The 20,843-nt window shown below is 30.6% G+C and overlaps 1 long non-coding RNA gene across 1 annotated transcript; it reads left to right on the top strand.

Moving 5' to 3' along the window:
• Window positions 1-11,583: 11,583 nt before the first annotated feature.
• LOC131840829 (uncharacterized) lies at window positions 11,584-12,120 on the top strand. Its single transcript, XR_009357432.1, has 2 exons — window positions 11,584-11,670; window positions 11,959-12,120. It is a non-coding gene; the product is annotated as an uncharacterized LOC131840829 (long non-coding RNA).
• Window positions 12,121-20,843: the final 8,723 nt, after the last annotated feature.

The raw sequence follows: 20,843 nt of genomic DNA, 5'->3' as shown, positions 1-20,843 counted from the left end.
ATATCGTATGACCGATGTGCGTGTCATATGAGTAGGTAGTTAATAACAACAATAAACAATTCCGACATACTAAATGTCTGCAATAAATGTTCATTGCTTTTGGTTTACTTCAAGCTAGTTTATGTGGGTTTTTCAAATGGATTAGTTTATTTTGATTGTTAGCAAGAGTATGGTAAAATTAACCATGTAAGGTATTGGTATTGTTGGAAATATCGAGGTGTCACGATTACTCATGACATGAAGGTGCACTTGAGGAATAACATATATTTATCCGATTTAGAATTACACACACAGATTAAGTACGGCGTGTTCAAATTACATTTTCATACAGTGGTACAATTATTATACGGCCATGTGGATTTTGTACGAAGTCGCCTGCGTGTATTCTATCTGTTTATTTCTGCTGCTAAGCAGCTTACTTACTTACCTTTGTTATGGTTTAAAGGGCAGTAATGTGGTATGTGTTATTGTGCGTCTATAACCTCGTAAATTTAGTCACTGAATACAACGGGAATCAAAATACATGATGATTTAATGTCTATGTGTTCGTATACGATGACTGCCACATCAGTAGAGCCATTAACTTGTATATGTTTCTAGTTATTTATAAATATTTTGCACACAACACTGTAGGCTTTCTGGAGTGACAATTGTGATGGCTTAAGGTACTGGAGGAATGTATTGTCTAAGACTAAACGAGCCTGCCTGTTGTTTGGTCTCACTGTAGATTAATTTATAGAATATATATTGTAAGTATACATGTTTTATGCGGCATGGTAAACTTTTTAGAATGTCTATGTCTATATATCACTATAACCTTTCGATTAGTGAAATATGTCTGTTTGGTATATTTACACTTAGAAGCTAGAGAGTTATTTATACGTTTTGCTTAAAACCAGAAAATACTACAAGAATATAAGTTTAAGTAAATACTTCTATAGTTAATACAATAGAGGTCTTCTTTCTAATGGTTAACCTGTGAAAAAAGTTGTAAGAGTAGAAATAAATTAAAAAAATAAAGTTAGTAGTAGGTGTTGTGTGATTGCCAATTGAATCTTGAAGTTCAATTATTTATTTAAATGTGTCAATTATGACTGTGGTTATAGTATTGTAGTTGTGTGAAGGATGGAGATCAAGATGACGAGCAAAAAGTAAAACGGCACCGTAGTAGTTGATAGAATATTTTTGTATAATGAATTGACTTATGTCATATAAAAACAATATAATATTATAAAAAATATAGACAATAAAAAGGTATATAAAATAATTTCCAACAAGTTGAGATAATACAATTAAAAATACCTACATAATTGAATTTATTGCTTTGCTCACGACAAGTTATTGTATTATTTACAATGGTATTAAAGTAAAAAAAATACTTTTTAGTAACATAACAATAGAACAGTTACAGAAGTAGAGACGTTTATTAAAGTTTAAATAAATTATGTTTAAATATTAATTTATTTGATATGTCACTTACTAATTATCTAATTATATTAGTAATACAAGTTATATACTATAGATAGTATATAACTTGTATTGAAAAAGTGACATGATTTGGATAGATATCTAAAAAAGATTATTAATTTAGAATAAAAGTACTTATATTAAAACTGAAATAATTTCGAATCTTCTATTTATTAAAGAACAATTTGGTTAAATTCCGTAAATAAATATATATACACAAATACGACCTTGGACTTAATGCACAGGGCCATCTACTCACAAACAGAGTACTTGTAGTGTAAATTTTAGACAACTGGTATACGCATACATTTTTCCGTAAATATGTATATAGGTACTATGTATGTATGTACATAACATGAAGAAAATGCTCAGATAAACACAAAAATGTAGATATAACCCAAGAAAATTGGAAGATGGATACATTTATCTAATTGCATCATTAGGCAGTAGCCAGTTCACCATCAGGTACTAGCGCAAACGTTAAAACGTTTGTTTTATTTTATTTAAGTTTTATTATCATGCATTATAAGCCTGAGTTTATACTTTCAGAATTATCGAATAATCGTATTTTGAATTATGAGGACCTACAAGTTAAAATTGATAAACTAATCTCGGCATAACAAAATTCATAATATATATCAAATTGCTCAACATAAACAATATTTAAGTACTAGTATATGTTTAATATAGTATACGATTATGTGTTTGGAGGTGTGGCATGTAGGCATGTCATTAGTATATTGCTATAATTTGTTTGTTCAGTTGTTATTTATAGGCGGATATGCCATAGGCATCTATGTATCGCATTAGATATGATTCGATTAATCTTTCCATACTAAGTACATAAATATCATCATAGTAAAAACCACTCAAGTGTTTTACGTCATATTATGGTATGTACTTATGTAGATTATAGACGACCCATTTAGAAATTATGTAAAACTGGGTTATTTGATAACCATATATATTACCATTACCATTTCAATATTGCCGTGTATCTATGTAGAGACTACACTTTCAGAATATAATGAAATAGAATAGTTTTATTGTTCTAAAGTCAGATATATAAAAATATTCTATTCAACTATGTAGAAAGAAGACGACGAGCTGAGGCGAGACGGTCTGGTGACCATTCGTTGTCGGTGTTGATTTCGCTGGGTGGCGCGGCGGTTGGCGCCATTACGTTACCTACACAGTAAGCGAATATCCTTGTGTGTTGGCCTGCATAATATTTCCAATCTCGTGCATGTACACGAACACACCTTCTATTCGTCTATGTGTGAATGAAGGTTTGTTTGTGTTCCACTTCGAGGTCATCGGTGTAGACACTGGTGCACGAAACAAGCACTGTTTTTATAAAAATGTTCAATGTTCATTTATTTAGCACTTTGAGGATATGATGCGGTCACACCATGTGATTTGGGTTACGTTAAATTATTTTTAAAGGTAAAGTTAATATGGATCGTAGGCATACATATTATTGATTACCCAAATTTTCCAATGGCGAATTGAATTATTTTCCAGTAGTAACACTTAGTCGATATGTCGTATAGATTTAGTTACGGATTACCATTAACGGTTATTTTGGATTGGAAAATATAAACTAAAGTAACAAAACAGGAAAGTCAGATATCGGAATAGTAGCTCCGAAATTCTAGATATGTTAGGTACTAGTAACACATAAAATATTAATTACATGTTGGTAATACAATTTTTATCTTATATTTCACATTTAGACTTAAAGAAATATCAACGTACCACATCTTTTCCTAAGAAACTCTATCGACAGGTATTTAGTTACCTACTAAGGTAAATACTTAGTAATCGTGATAAACAGTATTTTTACCTGTTATATGATATTTCGAAACTGATTTTTATTATTTATAAAGATACAGATAAAATCATATGACGTCAATCAGATTTGATGCAAATGGCCTCCTAATGGATCTTCAAGAGGACAAGTTTTTTATGCTTTCGGCTCAATTGACCCTCATCTGACTGCGTGCGTGAGCAATGTCACATCCGTTTCAAATTGTCTGAATTACCACGTATACCAATATTGTTATATAGGCAAAGATATACACAGAAAGATACATACACGTCTCCCATTTGCTATGCAGGGTATAATTACAAATTATAATGACAATAAATGTAATGATAATGATATGAAATGATAATTTATTAATTTTTAACTAATTTACAGTGATATAAATCGTGTATTGTGGCGTAACTTGCATTGGTTAATGACTAACTAATTGGTATTCAATTTCTGCTACTCTAAGAAGAAGAAATAGATATTTTGGAGTACATATTATATTATGAGTACCTCAATCAGATTCCACATCAGAGCCTTGCGGCGTGGATGGATTCTGCAGTATATACAATGCCATATGCAATAATACTTAGGTACTATAGGAATAATATTTATATTAATATTATTATGAGGAAATTAAGCGGACATTCAAAATATATTTATATTGCAAAAACGTGGCATTCGTGCTGTATATTGCATGGGAGGTCGTGACTCGATAATAGAAAAAGTCAAAGAAGCAAATATTCTTACCAGTTCTTGGCAATTTAATGTAATTATAATACGCAAATATAAGATAATATAATGTATGTACGCGAGAATCTACAATTATTTCCAGAAAATAAAGTTAATCCTAGATTAAAAGTATCTTTTAAAAGAAGTCTTAGAATATTTTAAAAGATACTTTTTATGGGGTTGACTATTAGTTTTGAAATAATGTACAAAAGTTGGTGGTTGGTGGTTCATGTAAAAAGGCAATGGTAGCCACGTGCCATCAGATTGACACTCACTTTGTTTGCCATTGCAATTACAATTGCTAGATGATAATTATTTTAATTTAGAATATAACACGCTATTCAAATAATAGATTAGTACTTGCATTAAGTTGATATTAATATAGATACATAGATATATGTAACAAAGTTGTTTCAGACGCTTTTCATGAAAGGCTTCTATAAATTAAAATATTGAAAGTATAACAACTATGGTATGTAATATTATCTTATCTGTGGTTAAAGCAAACAATTTTATAAGTATTGATCTAATTATTAGTAGACTGTATAACCAAAATATATAACAGTATTTTCAAACGCACTTTACCTTCACACAAAGATTATGAGCATTTTAGTTCAACCTTCTACAGATTAAATAGCTCTGAAATACATATTTTGTAGCTGAATGTGACTTTTATTAGCACAATGAAATATTTACTTATTAATAACGTGATATATCTTTGATTTGCTTATTAAGTATGTATATTTCCATTGCATGAAAATACATCTTAAACATATTGGCTAATTACAGGGTACGTGTTTGTGATCATTTCTATCTTTTATTAATCTTCCTTTATCGATTCTTGTCGATTTCTATATTAGTAATTAGATATTATGTGAATGTTCAATTAGCAAGATAAAGTTTTGTTTGGTTATACTACTTGTCCCTAATACTATATAATTTTAATAAATAGGTATTACTAATTTCTTCAAAGGTATAGCGTAATTCTACACCGGTATTTAATAGTATCTGATGCAAAGTGAAGTTGTTAATTTCTTTGAATATGCTATGAAATAATTTTGTTATTTTTATACAAAATTTATACCTATGTCTCATATTTCTGGACAGTCAATACTTTATGTTTCTGCCATTATTATATTTATATATCTTTGTTAAAAATAATATTATCTACAAACGTTCTATTCAAGACAATACAGAATACAGTAGAATTGAGAACCTCCTTTTTTAAAAAATCATTTAAGATGCCTGACATACTCTCTTATGCGTTGCTTTTCCTGACGCACAACTGCAATTACGATTTGAATAAATTTCTTTACCTAATCCAGTGATTTATTCTTCCACAAACTTCCAAAAGCATTTCGTATGTTGCAAATACAAAATAGTTCTTAAGAAGTATTTGCAAAGTAATACAAAAAATATTTGATAAAATGCATACAATTAACCTTACATTTCAAATACATATATTTAAAAAAGATCATATCCTTGCATGCAAGGAGCTTAATAGTATTATGAGTTGTTTCAATATAGAAAAGAGTAAAATAGACCTCGCTTTGTCTATTTGACTTGGCCGCAGGTAATGCCGAGTTCCTGATAACTTCTATCAATATATTAATGGAAACAAATCTATAAAAACTTAAATATAAAAGATAGGACGTCATAGTTCACAAGTATAAAAGACGTGATGACAAAACTAAAAGTTAAAAATAAATAACAAGGGTCATTTGTTTTATTTACACACTGTTTATTATAGATACATAAGTAGGTATATCTGCAAATAATTGCAAATACAGTACATTCTTTGTAATGATAACATTACAAAAAATGTACCTACTGTATTTAGTGGTTATATATTATACATTAGATTAAATGTCAAGGGTTTAGTGTTCAGACACGCACGAGTGTAGTATGGATGACGTATGGAGGCTTGGTTAGGTCGGCCAATCAAATGTTGCCAACAGCCACGGCCTCATTCGTGCGTCACCCGCGAGAAATTTAAGGAAATATTGTGTATAACAACTAACAATGCATCAAAAAATTATCCATACGCTTGTTAACATGCAAGGAATATATTTTCAGTATTTGTAAATACTAATAAATGAGGAAAAAAATGTTAATAATGTAACATAGTAGGTACACATTACTTTAGCCGGGAATATTATTACACAGTTTCAGAATATTTCTACACAGTCACCTGATAAGGGCTCAGAAAATTTCTATTCATATTTTACTTGGTAACCAATGAGTGTGTTAATAGATAAGTCATTAAAATAATAACTTGATCAGAAAGTAGTAACTGCTGATGCAACAGTGTGTAACACATTTGTCTACACGTTGGGAGACGTTTGCATTCATAATGTTATAACTTTATCGCCACACCCCCACGCTCTAGCTGCCTATATGCATGCACATACATGCACGCTAATATTCTTCTCCGCTCATAGCTTATATTTACCAAGATACATTTTGTACAAAGTCGTCTGCGTACCTATATCTCATCTATTTCAGCCGCCTAATAACTTGTTTTGTAAAATGTGTTCCATCTGAAGAGTGAGATAAAGCAGTAAAATAACAGGAGACAATATCTTAGTCTTCCGGAATGGCTACGCTAGTGATATCGACACCACATGATAACGTGATGTCCATAGTGCTATTCATATACATAGACGACGGAGCATACATACATATATACTGAGTCCGTCAGCACGTTTGCCACTTTAATTGGGTAGGTACTTAAAAAAACATTTTTACCTAGATATTGTTTTTAGATTAAGATCAGAAAATATTATCCTGACTGTAATATGTAGTATGTTGCGTGTAAACGTGCCGGATTAATACTCTTATTGTAAGAAAATATAACGCGTAAAATATACGCGTACACACACAGTGACTGACATACCACATGCAACATTTTGAAAGCTAGGTACAGGTAGGTATAATGATGAATAGAAATAAAGCGGAAATATTTAATAATTTTGTAGCCAATTTAGTAGCCGCCTATGTACCTATTTGAGTTAATTAACGAAAAATGTGGATATGAATATTAAATATGTAGGTATATACCTACCTACCTAGTTAATAACTTGTTATAGCAACTCTGTCGTCATATCCGGTTTCCTTTGATTGTAGTCGTATTTTGTTATTAACAAGTGATGTTTTTAAATAGGTATTAAATCTTAGTACCTATCAGTTAACAGAATAATTATCTTATGAGGTTTTATGATAGTCAATATAATAATATTTTCAATTGGTATGTTTTTCATAAACATAACAATTGTATTTTATACGTTTCAAGTCTTTACATATTAGCCCGCCTCCTTCCTGGTCATAATATGGCGCCAGTCAGTATGCAAACTCACTAGATTGACTTAATTGTTGCTGATCAAGAACGGAATATTCCGACTGTCTAAAGTGGTAGTGGCAGTGACTTAGTAATTGACAGTTGGCACGAGACGACTCCTTTTCAACGACTTTCATATTTTCAATATTATCAGTTTTAATAATTCTATACCACATAGATACATTGGCGAATAGTATTAACGACTTATATAGATTGTGCTGGATTGCTATCTAGTGGATAAAATAATTATATCAGTTGAGACAATATTAGTAGATAATTTGAAAACTAACATTGGAGTAAAGCCTATTGAAACTTAAAAAAAATCACATTGAGAAAATCTTCCATTCTAAAACTTGGAAAAATAAATAATGAATTATTTGTATAATTTCATATAGGTATTGAGCTATTACAAAATAATAGATTTCAGTTTTACAGACCTACATGCAGGTGTTTCATAATCCAGACTATGGTCTGGATTCTTTCCTGATTGTGAATATATATTTCGCTAGTATACCTCTCGCTCCCATTTTGACCACATATAATATGTATGTATATTACTATTTTCGAAAATAAAAATATCGTATATAAATAATACTGGTAGCGCCAGGTTAAGCAAATATAGTTAATAATCATTTAATAAAAATAAATAAAATTAGGTAAAAGTGGCATTGTGATTAACTTATAGATATGTGGTGAAAATGGGAGCGAGAGGTATACTATCGAAATATATTCACAATCCGGAGAGAACCGCAACTCACCTTCAGTTTAGACATAGGTTGTCAAGGGACCCATTAAACCTACACCCAGGCCACAAGTCCCGTTAACTGCTCTTTCTGCCACACGATAGACACGGCTCCAGTACGGCGAATTCATGGAATGCTAAGAAGCTCGTCCATAAATAATTAGGTTTTTATATTTAATGAAAAATATATTTTTTTTAATTAAATATCTCGTAATCTGTGATATTAATCAGAATTTACATTATGTCGATTGAGATTACCGCATTTACCATAACTATTATCCCTAATTCATGATGATGCGGTTTTCTTGTAAATAGGCGTGATATTTACAAGAAAACCACATCATAATGAATTTAGTTTTCATGTAAAAATTTGTAAATACTTTTAAGTAAGTATTATTACTTTTTTCGGCTAAATCAGTGTCAAAATAGTTTAGGAGAACTAAAAATATTATATTAATATAGATTGTGTGTAGTATGTTGTAAAGGTACCTACTAATGTTATAAAGGTACCTACTAAAATTCACTTCACTGTTGTCATAGGTAGGTACACTTTTTTTTTTTTTTCCATATTCGTTCATCTCCTTTTCAGTGATGGAACAGGCAAAGATCCTTAGACCGTACAGCCTAGTCTACTTTTAAACTTCTTCATATTTGAACAAGTGATGAGGCCAAAGGCCAATTCTTATGTATATTTATTTATTATGTTTTCATTCGTGTTCAAAATTTAAGTCTTATCCGTAGTCCATATCCTTGTATCAATTATTTAAAGTTTCATCGATATCGAGGTAACGTATAAATATATAGGTATATATGTTTCAAAATTAGTTAGCATGTCTTGGATGTCGCGCGGGATTTTTTCCGGTTTCTTGTAAATGTTCAGTAAATTATCAATAAAGACCAAGCGTTGAATATTATAAGCGGAACATTCGAAAAATATGTGATTTAGGGTCTGACTGCTGTTATTGCACTCTTGACATGCATTTGAATCAATTATTTTCATTCGGCACAAATGACTATTGAATCTAGCGTGACCAAAACGAAGTCGTATAAGGAGTGTGTAAAATTTCCGGTTTTTATAAACTCTAGATTTAGTGAACCAGGGAGAGGAATGAATATTTTTGTTAATGGAGTAAAACCAATTACCCTTGGTCTTTAGCGAAAGTTGCCACTGTTCAATCCATTTTTGACGAAAACTCTTGTAAACTATAGAAAGAATGTCGGAATAAGGTATGGCAACATCCTTGACAACGCCAATGTCATTGTTGGTGATAGTTCTTGCCAGGAAATCTGCGTTTTCATTACCGAAAACACCAATATGTGATGGTGTCCATAATAAAATAATATCATAACACTCCAATGAGAGCTCATATAATATTTGCTTAATGCTATCTATGATATAATTGGTTTTATAATGTAGTTTGTTACTTTGAAGAGCAGTTAAAACACTCATACTGTCTGTGACAATTAACCATTTTTTGCAATTGCCCCTATCATCTTTTATATAACAAAGTGCATTTAAAATAGCCAAAGATTCTGCTGAAAAAATACTAAATTCTTTATGTATTCTAGTTCCATGACCGGTTCTGATACTTGGTAAGTATAGAGCAAAGGATGTTCTCGATTCGTTTTTAGAACCGTCTGTAAATATGGATTGATGAGTTGAAAATGTAGACAACTTGTTATAAACTTCTTGTTTGGTCCTTAACTCAGAGTCAATTACAATATAAATATTTGGAAATTTACTTTCAAATGGTCCATGGTAACAATTCCAAAATCTATTGCTTTTGTGAATTTTGTATTGCTGATCAATATTGATTGAGTCAGAGAAATCATGAAGTATATAGGGAACTGTTTTAGAATTAGAAAGGGGAAATAAAGAAGTAATATGTTTGAGCTTTTGTAAGAGTGGGTCTTCAGAAAAGGATAATAATTTTAGGATGAATCTTTGTTTTAAGTACCAGAATCTCAGGTTTAATGGTGGTATATAGCACTCTACTTGTAAGGAATTTATAGGGGTTGTTTTCATTGCACCAGTTATGTATCTTAAATTATTATTCTGAAGTACTTCAAGTTTATGAAGCTTGTTTTGGTCAGAACCAAAACATAGATAGCCATATTCAAAGTGGCTGCGAATCAAGGATTTGTACAGCATTAAAAGGATCTTAGGATCACATTTATATAGAGCTTTGATAATATTAAATGCTTTGGAAGCTTTACCTAGTAAATAATCAACATATTTGTTCCAAGACAAATTGCTACAAAAAATAACACCTAAAAATTTAACTTCAGCAGTAATAGGTAGTTGTGAATTATTATATAATATTTTAATGTTTTTGTATGATTTATTAGTTTTAGAAAATATTACTACTTTAGATTTGTCAGGGCTTACATCTAAATTGAGGTATTTAAAGTAATCTGTTAATCTTAACAATGCATTACTTATTATTTCTGTAACTTTATTAATGTCTGGGCCTGAAAAGTATATAACAAGGTCATCTGCAAATTGAAGATTCCTGACATGCGGTCCTAAAATTAAATTAAGTTTGTGTATGTAGAGGATAAAGAGTAATGGACTAAGTATTCCACCTTGACACACACCTTTATAAGAAAGACGAGGTCCTATTAACTGCTTGTTAACTTTAACAAAAACTTCTCTACCATTTAAAAAGGTATAGACCCAGTTTATAATTTTTCCAGGTATACCAATAGAAACAAGTTCCAGAGTGAGAATGTGATGATTGACATTATTGAATGCACCGATAATATCAAAGAATACCCCAATCAAAACTTCATTGCATTTAAGTGCTTTAAATATATCAATATGAAGATGAGTAACACTCTCAGAGGCAGATTTACCTCTACGAAAACCAAACTGATTTGCTGGCAATAAACAATTACTCTCTATGTAGAATTCTAGTCTTTGTTTTAATAATTGCTCAAATATTTTTCCCATGCAGGAGGTCAGAGTTATAGGTCTATAGGAATCTATTTCATTTGCATTTTTGTTTGGTTTTAAAATTGGAATAATACAATCTTTTTTCCAATCGGAAGGAATAAGTGAATCTTTCCACAGTGCATTATAAATACATAAAACAATATTTTTAGAGTTATAAGAGAGGTTTTTTAATAATTTATATGCTATGCCATCGAGACCAAATGCTGTATCTCTTCGGGTAGATATGGCTGCATTAAATTCATAAAAAGTGAAGGGTTTATTTAAATAATTTAATTTGTTACTATTTTCATTAATGTGTGATTTAAATTGGGTCTCGACAGTGTCAGGAGTATATTTTTTAAGAAAATTAGAAATCCAGTTATTATTATTTGAAATCTGACTATATACATAAGTTTTATTGAATTTTTTAACAGTATTCCAAATTTTGGAAATGGGTGTGGTGCGATTAAAATTTTGACAAAACCTATTCCAGCTAATTGGTTGTTCTCTTTTAAGTATTAATTTTTTTTTGGCTTGTAACCTTTTAAAAGCAATAAAATTTGCCTCTGATGGGTCGTTTTTAAAATTAACATATGCCTGTTTAGAGTTATCTACTGCAAGAGTACATTTTTGATTCCACCAAGGTAATGGAATCCTTTTATTTTTAAAAGGAATATCATTTGTAGAGCTTATGGGTTTTGATTTTGATATACAACATTTGTCTATAGCTAAATTTAAAATATCAATTAATTTAGTATAACACTGCAGGGGTGAATTACTATAAGTGTAAAGTGTAAAATCTTGTAACAAACTATCTGTGGTCTTCTTATACACAGTCCAATCTATAAGATTGTAATTATGAAATTTGGGATAATCTAAGGATTCTGGTAATCTAGAGCAATTGTTATCAATTACTATTTTTGTTATTACAGGTAAATGGTAGCTACCTAAGGGATCATTATGTACTATCCAATGTGAAGCAAGAGATATGCAAGGGGATGCAATAGTAAGGTCAAGCGCATTACTCTGCCATCTGTGTGATCCTACTGTAGTCGGTGTACCATCATTTAAGAGGACCAAGTTGTTACCATCAATACATTCAAGAATGTCACGACCGCGAGCATTAATAGACGAGCAACCCCATGCTGTGTGATGAGCATTAAAATCACCAGCAACCAACATGGGCTCTGGAATACTATTAAGAAGATTACTGAATTTATTTTTGTTAAAACGTGGACTACAATTATTTGGGCTATAAAAACTAACAACTGACATTTCTGTGTTTTTATATTTTAATCGTACCGCAATATTCTGTAAGGAATCATCACTATATGTATCAATTTTACTGAATTCTATACTTTTATGAACTAAAATTGCAACGCCGTTGTGGTCATTGCCTGAGTCTAATCTAACAATGTTAAAGCCTTTAATATTTAATTTATAGTAGGCTTTTAGCCAGGTTTCTGATATCAGAGCAATATGAATATTGTTCTCCAATAGAAAATGTGTAAAGATTTGTTGATTACTTACTAAACTTTGTGCATTCCACTGGACTATTACTATATGGTCCATAAAGAAATAAAAAGTTAAAGAAAGAAAGATTAATCTGGGTTTTTTTTTATTCTGTAATGTCTCTAGGAGAACTTGTTTTATATTTTCTGTACATATTGTTTTGTCATTGGTTCTATTCAATGTTATAATTTTAACAATTGATTCTAATAGGGTATTTAAAATTTGGTCAGAATTAAGTAGGGATATAAATTGTGCCGAAGGTGAAGTTTTGGTACTGCCTAATTGAGGAAATGATTTCTCTCTAACAATATCAGCATAACTTTGTACTTTATTTTTATTCTCCTCTATTTTCTTTTTCTTAATAGGACACTATGATGAAATGGCTATATGATTACCATTGCAGTGACAACATTTGGCTTCGTTAATATTTGCCGAACAGTTTCTGAAATTATGATTATTTCCGCATACTGAGCATCTTTCAGCGTTCTTTCAAAACTTAGCGATGTGACCATACCTTAAACATTTAAGACACTGCTTTACAGGAGGTATGTAAGGCCTCACCACAAAGCGCCAGCTATTCAGGTCGACGGTGTCAGGAAGTACAGGACAGGAAAATGTGATGGAGACGGTTTTAGTTGGCTGCATTGTAAAGGTGTTATCATCACCTTTAATACGCCTCATGAATCTGCGTACACAAACAATATTTTTTGAGCTGGTTATATTAGAGTATATTTGTTCGTTCGATAGATGCGTAGGAACATGCTGAACTACTCCAGTTACTTCCGTGGCTGAAGCTGGTATACTTGCCTTTAATTTAAATCCGTCTAGAAATTTTTTATTAACTAAGGCTGCATTAGCTAAACCGGGGCGTTCAAAAATGACGCCGATCTTAAATTTATTCATCCTTAATAATTGCTTAACTCCTTTATTATATTTTTTCAAATTAGTAGCTAAGGACATCATATCCCTATCACCGATTGGCTTATTACTATCTGTACTCTCCATAAATACAATGTATTCAAAGTTTCCACCATCCTCAGGATAGTACCGAACATAATCTGGTATTTGAAATGCCTTATACTTATCCACATCCTCAGGTGCGCATTCCGAGTCAGACCCTAGAAAATTAATATCATCGGATGTATCATCCGATATTTCCTCTTTCTTTTTTCGCTTCTTCCCGCTCCTCTTCGTCATCTTTACTAGTTTTGACTAAAAAAACTCAATAAAATATTATTTTCCAAAACTAGCGCGAAAAAATACGTGTAGTCGCTTTGAAAGTTCCCGCGCTTTTCCAGGTAGGTACACATAATCGAAACTTACGGTCTAGTGCTGGCAAAAGCAATAGATATGATTAAAAAAATGATTTTATTGAATAATTTAATTAATCTGTTGAATGTTTCAATTTGTTTCACTAAATTAACTAATCATCATAATCTGTTAAAATTTAATTAATAATTAAAATGAATCTATTCAATTGTTACTTTTTTATTAACATGTAAAAATTTTATATAATTTTATTCGTTATATAATTATAACGAATAAAATTATAATATCTTTATTTTTAATTCTTAACCCTTTATCTATGCCATACAGTCTAAAAGCATCACAAAAGTACAATATTCTTATTAATATTATATCACTTTGTAATAATTAAGTTAGTTATAAAGAGAAGACATATTGTTCGACATTTAAAATTGGGATGTGACGTCTTTATGAATAAGGCAGTTAGTCTTTCCTAAATTATTTTGGTATTATTAGCATACAATTGAAAACAATTGACATCACTGGCGACGTTTTTATGGGAATCTCGTTATTTAAAACTGATTATAGCATTGTAGCTAATAACAGTTTTAAAGTGTGTGGTTTTGATCATATTCTGTTTACAAATACATATTTATAGTGTTTTCCCAGTCTCGGTAAAGTTTACAAATGTGTATCTATAAATTTGTTATAAAAAAGTATTTTTGTATAAGAATACATTTCTACCTATATTTATTTGTTATACCTTGATTCCATTTTATTAATATTATTTTGTAATAACGGTGCCTTAATCTGGTTACAGTTAACCGAATCCGGAACATTACACAAAAGTTGCTTAAGATCTGTGTGTAATGTGATAAACGAACTCGTCGAATTTTCTGGATTGCTTTCACGGTGTGTATTGGTACCCACTCATTGCAATAATGGCGTCTCGTAGGTGTTTTGTTTCATAAACAATAAAAACAGGGCGCGCGGAAAATTACTTTAGACGGCTATAGTGTCATCGACACATCCATAAGACATGTGAATTCATCAACTGACTTCTTGGTATTCAGACCATTGTTGTGTTTGAAATTCTAATTTGCCTTATGGCATTTGCGTAGTAGGTACTGTTTTTTATACTTACGCAGAATTTGTTACGATTCGTTGTCATAATTAGTGGAATATCACGTTATAAAATGAACCAATTCAAAAATTAAATTTCTAACGTCTGTTGTATAGTCAGTCAGTGTTTTTTTGCTTGGAACAAGTCACATTATAAGTATTGGGTAATTTGGATTTTTTTTATTGGTCTATTTACGTTTATATAGTTTCAATAAGTATAAAAGACACAGGAAAAGCTGTAACGGAATAAAACGCAATATAATAATCTTAAATGTTGTTAAATAACTTTGGTTCTCATACTGTAAAATATCGATTAATTTCTAGTTATTTTCATAAATTTACTCAAATGTTCTAAATGTTTGAAAATGTTTTTTATTTCATTTAATCTTGGATGATGGATGGATGAATGTATGGATTGATTGGTACAGGTATTTATGAAAGCCTTTATTAAGCAAAATAATGAATAATATATAATTATTTGTTTAATTTTAAGACTGTAAGAACAATGTGTACCTAATTTACAACGCCATATAATTTTATATCAAAATAAATACTTTAATCGGTTTTGGTATTTAGATACCTATATTTTATTAGATAAACTTTGTAGTTTACTTCATAACACACAAACTGTCTATTTTATTTTGAGAAATAGTTTCGAGTTAATATTTTTCAAAGAACTTTCCAAATAAAAACAATAGAGCGAAACAAATGCTCAAAGCATTGTCAGAAATCTGTAGTTTCATTAAAACAATGTCTAAGTTTGAGTAAATCGTAGATTTTTAATGGAATCAAGAATATATAGGTCTACAATTAATTGATGATAGTGAAGTACCTACAGTTGTTTTTTAGATCTCATGTCATTGCGGTCCCAGAGTTGCATCCGCTACATCAATCGGCTTTATTTTCCTGGTCAATAACTATCAGGTGTCAGCCTGTGTGACATTGAAATTGTTCTCGATATCTTAAAAAGGCAAATCAAAGATTAACGATGGAGACTTGACTTTATAAAAGGATGGAGAGCAGACATGTTTCCTGTAAGTATGTAGTGCTTTAAAGGCCATATGTTATATATAAATAATTTCGCCATTCGCCATTGTTGTGAGGCGGGAGACAAGGGACAGTGACGCGGATATTCTGTTTTTCAAGATAGATAAAATGTAGATAATATATAGTTACTCTACTGAGGAACTGTTCAATATTTCTTTTGACTTAACTGCGATCGTTTGATCTAGGCATCGGAAAGTATATGAGTCTAGAGATAAACATATCCTATATATAAATCTATCATCAGCTTTAAGTAGCTACATAAATATGTAGGATTTTCCTACTGATTACAGGTACTATAGCAATAGAAAGAAGAAAACAATGTTATCAGTGACGGCATAGATAGGCATGGCACGCCTTTTTTATAACAAGGATATAAACAATGTTCATGGGTCCAATGTTCTAATGTATTATTTAATACATTTTATAGATAAAGAAAATATTAAAAATGTGATAAGCACTATCATTTACTAATTACGTTGTAGGCTGGTCTTGTATCTACTTAATAATTAAGGTGTGTCGTTGATATATTATTGAAGGTACACAATAATTGTAAATTTAGTGATTATAAAATCAACAGTCTAAAGGTTTCTACCTACAGTTGAAATGTCTTTAATCTTTATCAACGGCTGACGCAATATTTATTCCAACCAAGGTTGTGAATGCATCGAAAGTATTACTGTTTGCGTTGGAGGCCCGTGATTGGTTGACAGTGGAGGCCTGGCCGGGTGTGGCGAAACGTGTTGTTATGGCTCCATTTAAATCCCACCGCGCACCGGTTTACAATGGTATGCTGAGGAAACAAAAAATATGTTACCAGGAACTGTCTGAATGTCGGAGTATATTCACAAAGTCATGAATAACAGACGCCGTTCGCTTTTTTTTATGAAAAAATCTAGCAGGCATATCTTAAACATACGTATAGAAAGGTAAGATGTTACGGGTTGGAAATTGGATAGCATCAAAAACTACCTGCTTGTAATTTTTTTTAATTAGCTATTTCTTTAGGGAATATAACTACAACTTTCTACAACAATTCTACAACTTTGTGGTATGGCTAAAGAAGTATGGGTAAAGTTAAAGAAGTTAATAAAAAAAAACTTTTTGTATTAGGTATGAGGAGTGGATAGAAAATATAGTTTCTGATGATCATGAACTAAATAAATAAAATAAATGTTAACAACATACATTTTACTTACTCCTATTTATTATTTATATAATTAAATTATTCAACTGTAATATAAGGGATAAGTTAAGGGATTCATAGATTTAGAGAATGGTGATACAATCCGATGGTGATAACTGCCGTTTATAATCCAGTTACATTATTTGTCACAGGCTTCCTGGCATACTAGATTCTAATGACCAAGTAGATAGGTTCAGTGACATGTGATAAAATCAAACAAGCAAGTAGACTGAATTCTACTGAGCACTTTCGTTTTTTTTGTTTATGCATGTACGTATAAGTAATTACTCAATTTATAAGTAAAAAAAGAGGTTTTTAATACTATTATATTCTGTATACATCATACATTTAGGAAGTATTGATTCGCTAAGCAGTTTAATGTTTATTCCTAAATTTTAAAAGATGTGTTATAATTGTAAAACAAAGTATGTGTGAAAAGCAGTCAATAGGTTTCTTGAGAACTTGACATGATGCTCCGCCAGGACGAGCGACCTACATGTTTAATGAATTGTTATATCGTACATCCATAATTAATATGACAACTGAGTTTAATTTATGTATTATATAATAGTTACCTCCCTACCAAGTTTTATTGTTCATATGATTTTATATTACGATATATTTAGTAAATTCAAGATTTTGTCAACTAAAACGTATATTTTGAACTTGATAAAATTGGGATAAATAACTGTATAAAGTATAATTTATGACCTTAAAAAGTTCCACAGAGTATATAACATTACGTCGGATAGCCATAAAATACTAGTGGCTGGTACCTACTTAAAATATACAACCAACACATTCATGCCTCTTATCAGTCACATAACCACGTTTTCTGTTTGAAGATATTATTACTAAATATTATACATACTATACATGTGTAAGTAATTGTAGATGTGTGTGATTGGTAAGTTATTTGCAGTTAGTAACCGGATAGTTTATTTTTCAGCAAGTACTATAGTAATATTCTAGGTAACTATGGAAATATCGCAATTGATTACCTTATAGGAATACATGCCTGCTACAGCAGACGACTAACACGATTACTTACCAGTAATACTTGTCGTCAGGTGGATCTTCTTTGAGTTTATACTCTTTTCAGGTCGGCTAAATAAACATTTAGATACAACAAATTAATATACAAGATCTCTTTTAGTGCTCCGGAAAACTAAAATTTATGGCGGGTATTTTTTCGTCTGTCCGACATTATTTTATTTTGAAGTGCTGTGGTCCCATATCCGATTTTTTATTTTTTATTTTATAGCTCTAAAAGATGCCATAGTTATATTACGGAATCATTTATACATATATACGTACATATTTGCAAAGCATTTTTTGCTACTTGCTTAATAATTACGATTATATTTAGGTAATAATGCTACTTGACTCTCACTAAAATATAATGCTGAGATGATACATGGAAACGTGGAAAATATTTTAGGGGTGTAAATAATAACATTGGGAATAAAGAAAAGTTTTGTAACACTAAATACCTTTTCTAACATCCAGGCAAGGCAACACGGACCGATATCTATATTTTGATACATACATAGATATTGGTGGTATTTAGTGTCCATCACTATGACTAAAGCGATTAGAGTACCTATCCCAGTTATCGTAGGCATCCCCAGTAATTTGTGGCGACTAGCCTATCCATCACCTTAGGTCATTGACGATGAATGTGCGTCGTATACATTGTAATTTAAAGTTTCAAGCGATTTTATTGATATGACATTGGTGTTGTCGATCACTTTGATGAATTGCTACGCAGTTACTATGTGATATTATTAATTAAATATAATTATAATCAGTAGATCTCAGTTATTACTTAGACATTGAAGACTTGTAGTCAAGTAGTTGTTTTAATAATGAAACTTGGTTTGCTATGCTATAAATTTAAAACAAAAAGTAGTAATTCATTTTAGCCGGACTGCTGAGGCAGTATACAGTATTATATAGTACTATTTATTGAGTGATTATATCGAGTCGCAATAAAAAACATTTATCTAAATATTTATAACAATAAATTATATATAAATCGCATAATCTGTCGCAGTAATTATCATTGGCGAGGTGGCAATAGCGGAGAATAAATAATAATCAATAAGAAATAGAATAATCAATCGTAATCCTCACGGAGGATTACGATTGATTATTACAAGCGAAGCATTAGCGCAGTGTTTATTTTTCTACTAATTTATTTGCATTCTTAATACCTATTATTATTACTTATGTCATACTTGAAGGTAATTATGGGTACGTGGTGGTAGTATAGAACTCGCCTCACCTTCCTGTCGTGAAGCGTAATGCAGTTAGCATTATATGAATGTGCCGTTATCGTCTTTTGTATCGGATGCCAACCTCTGATACAAAAACTGCGATTAGCAACCTACATAATGACGTATACAACGGACGGTATTGAATATTATTATTGTTGTCTACAATGCCATTAGATGGACTGTTAGCCTGGCATAAATAAAGTCGTCATGATAAATAGTTAATGTTTACTAGATATTATTAATGCAATAGTAATTACAATATTATACACTAAACCTTCAAAACTGCCTTACCTCATGTGTATGTACGCCATAATTTAGATTTTTTATTATATAGGTATACATCGGGCCAAAATTTGTTTGAATCTCGATACTTCAGTAGACAGCATATCTTCACATGGGACTAGTATTTATTTTTCATAAATCTCATCTTTTTGTCTATAGCACTTACTTAGTAATCAAATCGAATTATAATAAACAAATGTTTCGTTTTTATTGCAATTTTTCACAATAATCAGAATCATTATATTTATCGTAATTCCGGGTTCAGTTAACTACTAATATTATCACTATCTAATCGCTTAACAAACATTTTACCTCATGGGGCAGATTAACATTGGAACTTGTACTGCAGGACAAAGTATCAACAAAAGTATTGTTTTCCTTACATTATTATTTCAGGCTATTAAACTTTGGAATGAACTAGCTTACCTCTTGATATCAAGATCGACAAGTAAAATTTCATTCAAACGTATATTACTTAAACTTGTAACTTCTCTTTTACTTTCCTTCTCCTCATTTTATATTATTGTTGATTTGTTACTTCTTATTTTAATTTGAGGCTGTACTTATAATTTGATTGTGAGATCATTAAGTATTTATTTATATGTAGTATTAATCTGTATATTTACATATATATTATTTTTTATAGAAATTTATTTATTTATTAGAAAACCAACAGCTTACAATCTAATACATTAATCAAAAGTACATATCTAGAGAAAGCCAATGACAGGTTTTCAGTGAATTAGCAAAAGAAAATAAAACAGAACGTGGCAAATAGAATAAGGATTAATTTAAAAGTACAAATCAAATATTATAAAAAAAATTTATATATCTATAATATAAAAATGAATCGCTAAATGTGTTGGTAAGCGCTAATCTCGAGAACTACTGAACCGATTTCGATAATTCATTTTTTAGAATATTCCTTGACGTACGAGGATGGTTCTTACGGAGAGAAAAATTTTAAAAATTGCCTAAAAATGCCTAAAAACAACACTTTTCTGAAAACGATTTTTAATGATACTTAAAAGTCAATTTTAACTTTAATACCATACCATAAAGTTCAAATGTTAGTGGAGAGGTTCCGGGAAGAATCCCATACAAAAGATTCATAATTATATTTAAAAGTCAATTTGAACTTTAATAC

This window comes from Achroia grisella, unplaced genomic scaffold (genome assembly GCF_030625045.1).
Source record: "Achroia grisella isolate CSIRO2021 unplaced genomic scaffold, CSIRO_AGI_Agris_v1 utg1023, whole genome shotgun sequence".
In the NCBI taxonomy this organism is placed as follows: domain Eukaryota; kingdom Metazoa; phylum Arthropoda; class Insecta; order Lepidoptera; family Pyralidae; genus Achroia; species Achroia grisella.
This window is presented reverse-complemented; position numbering and strand designations above follow the sequence as displayed.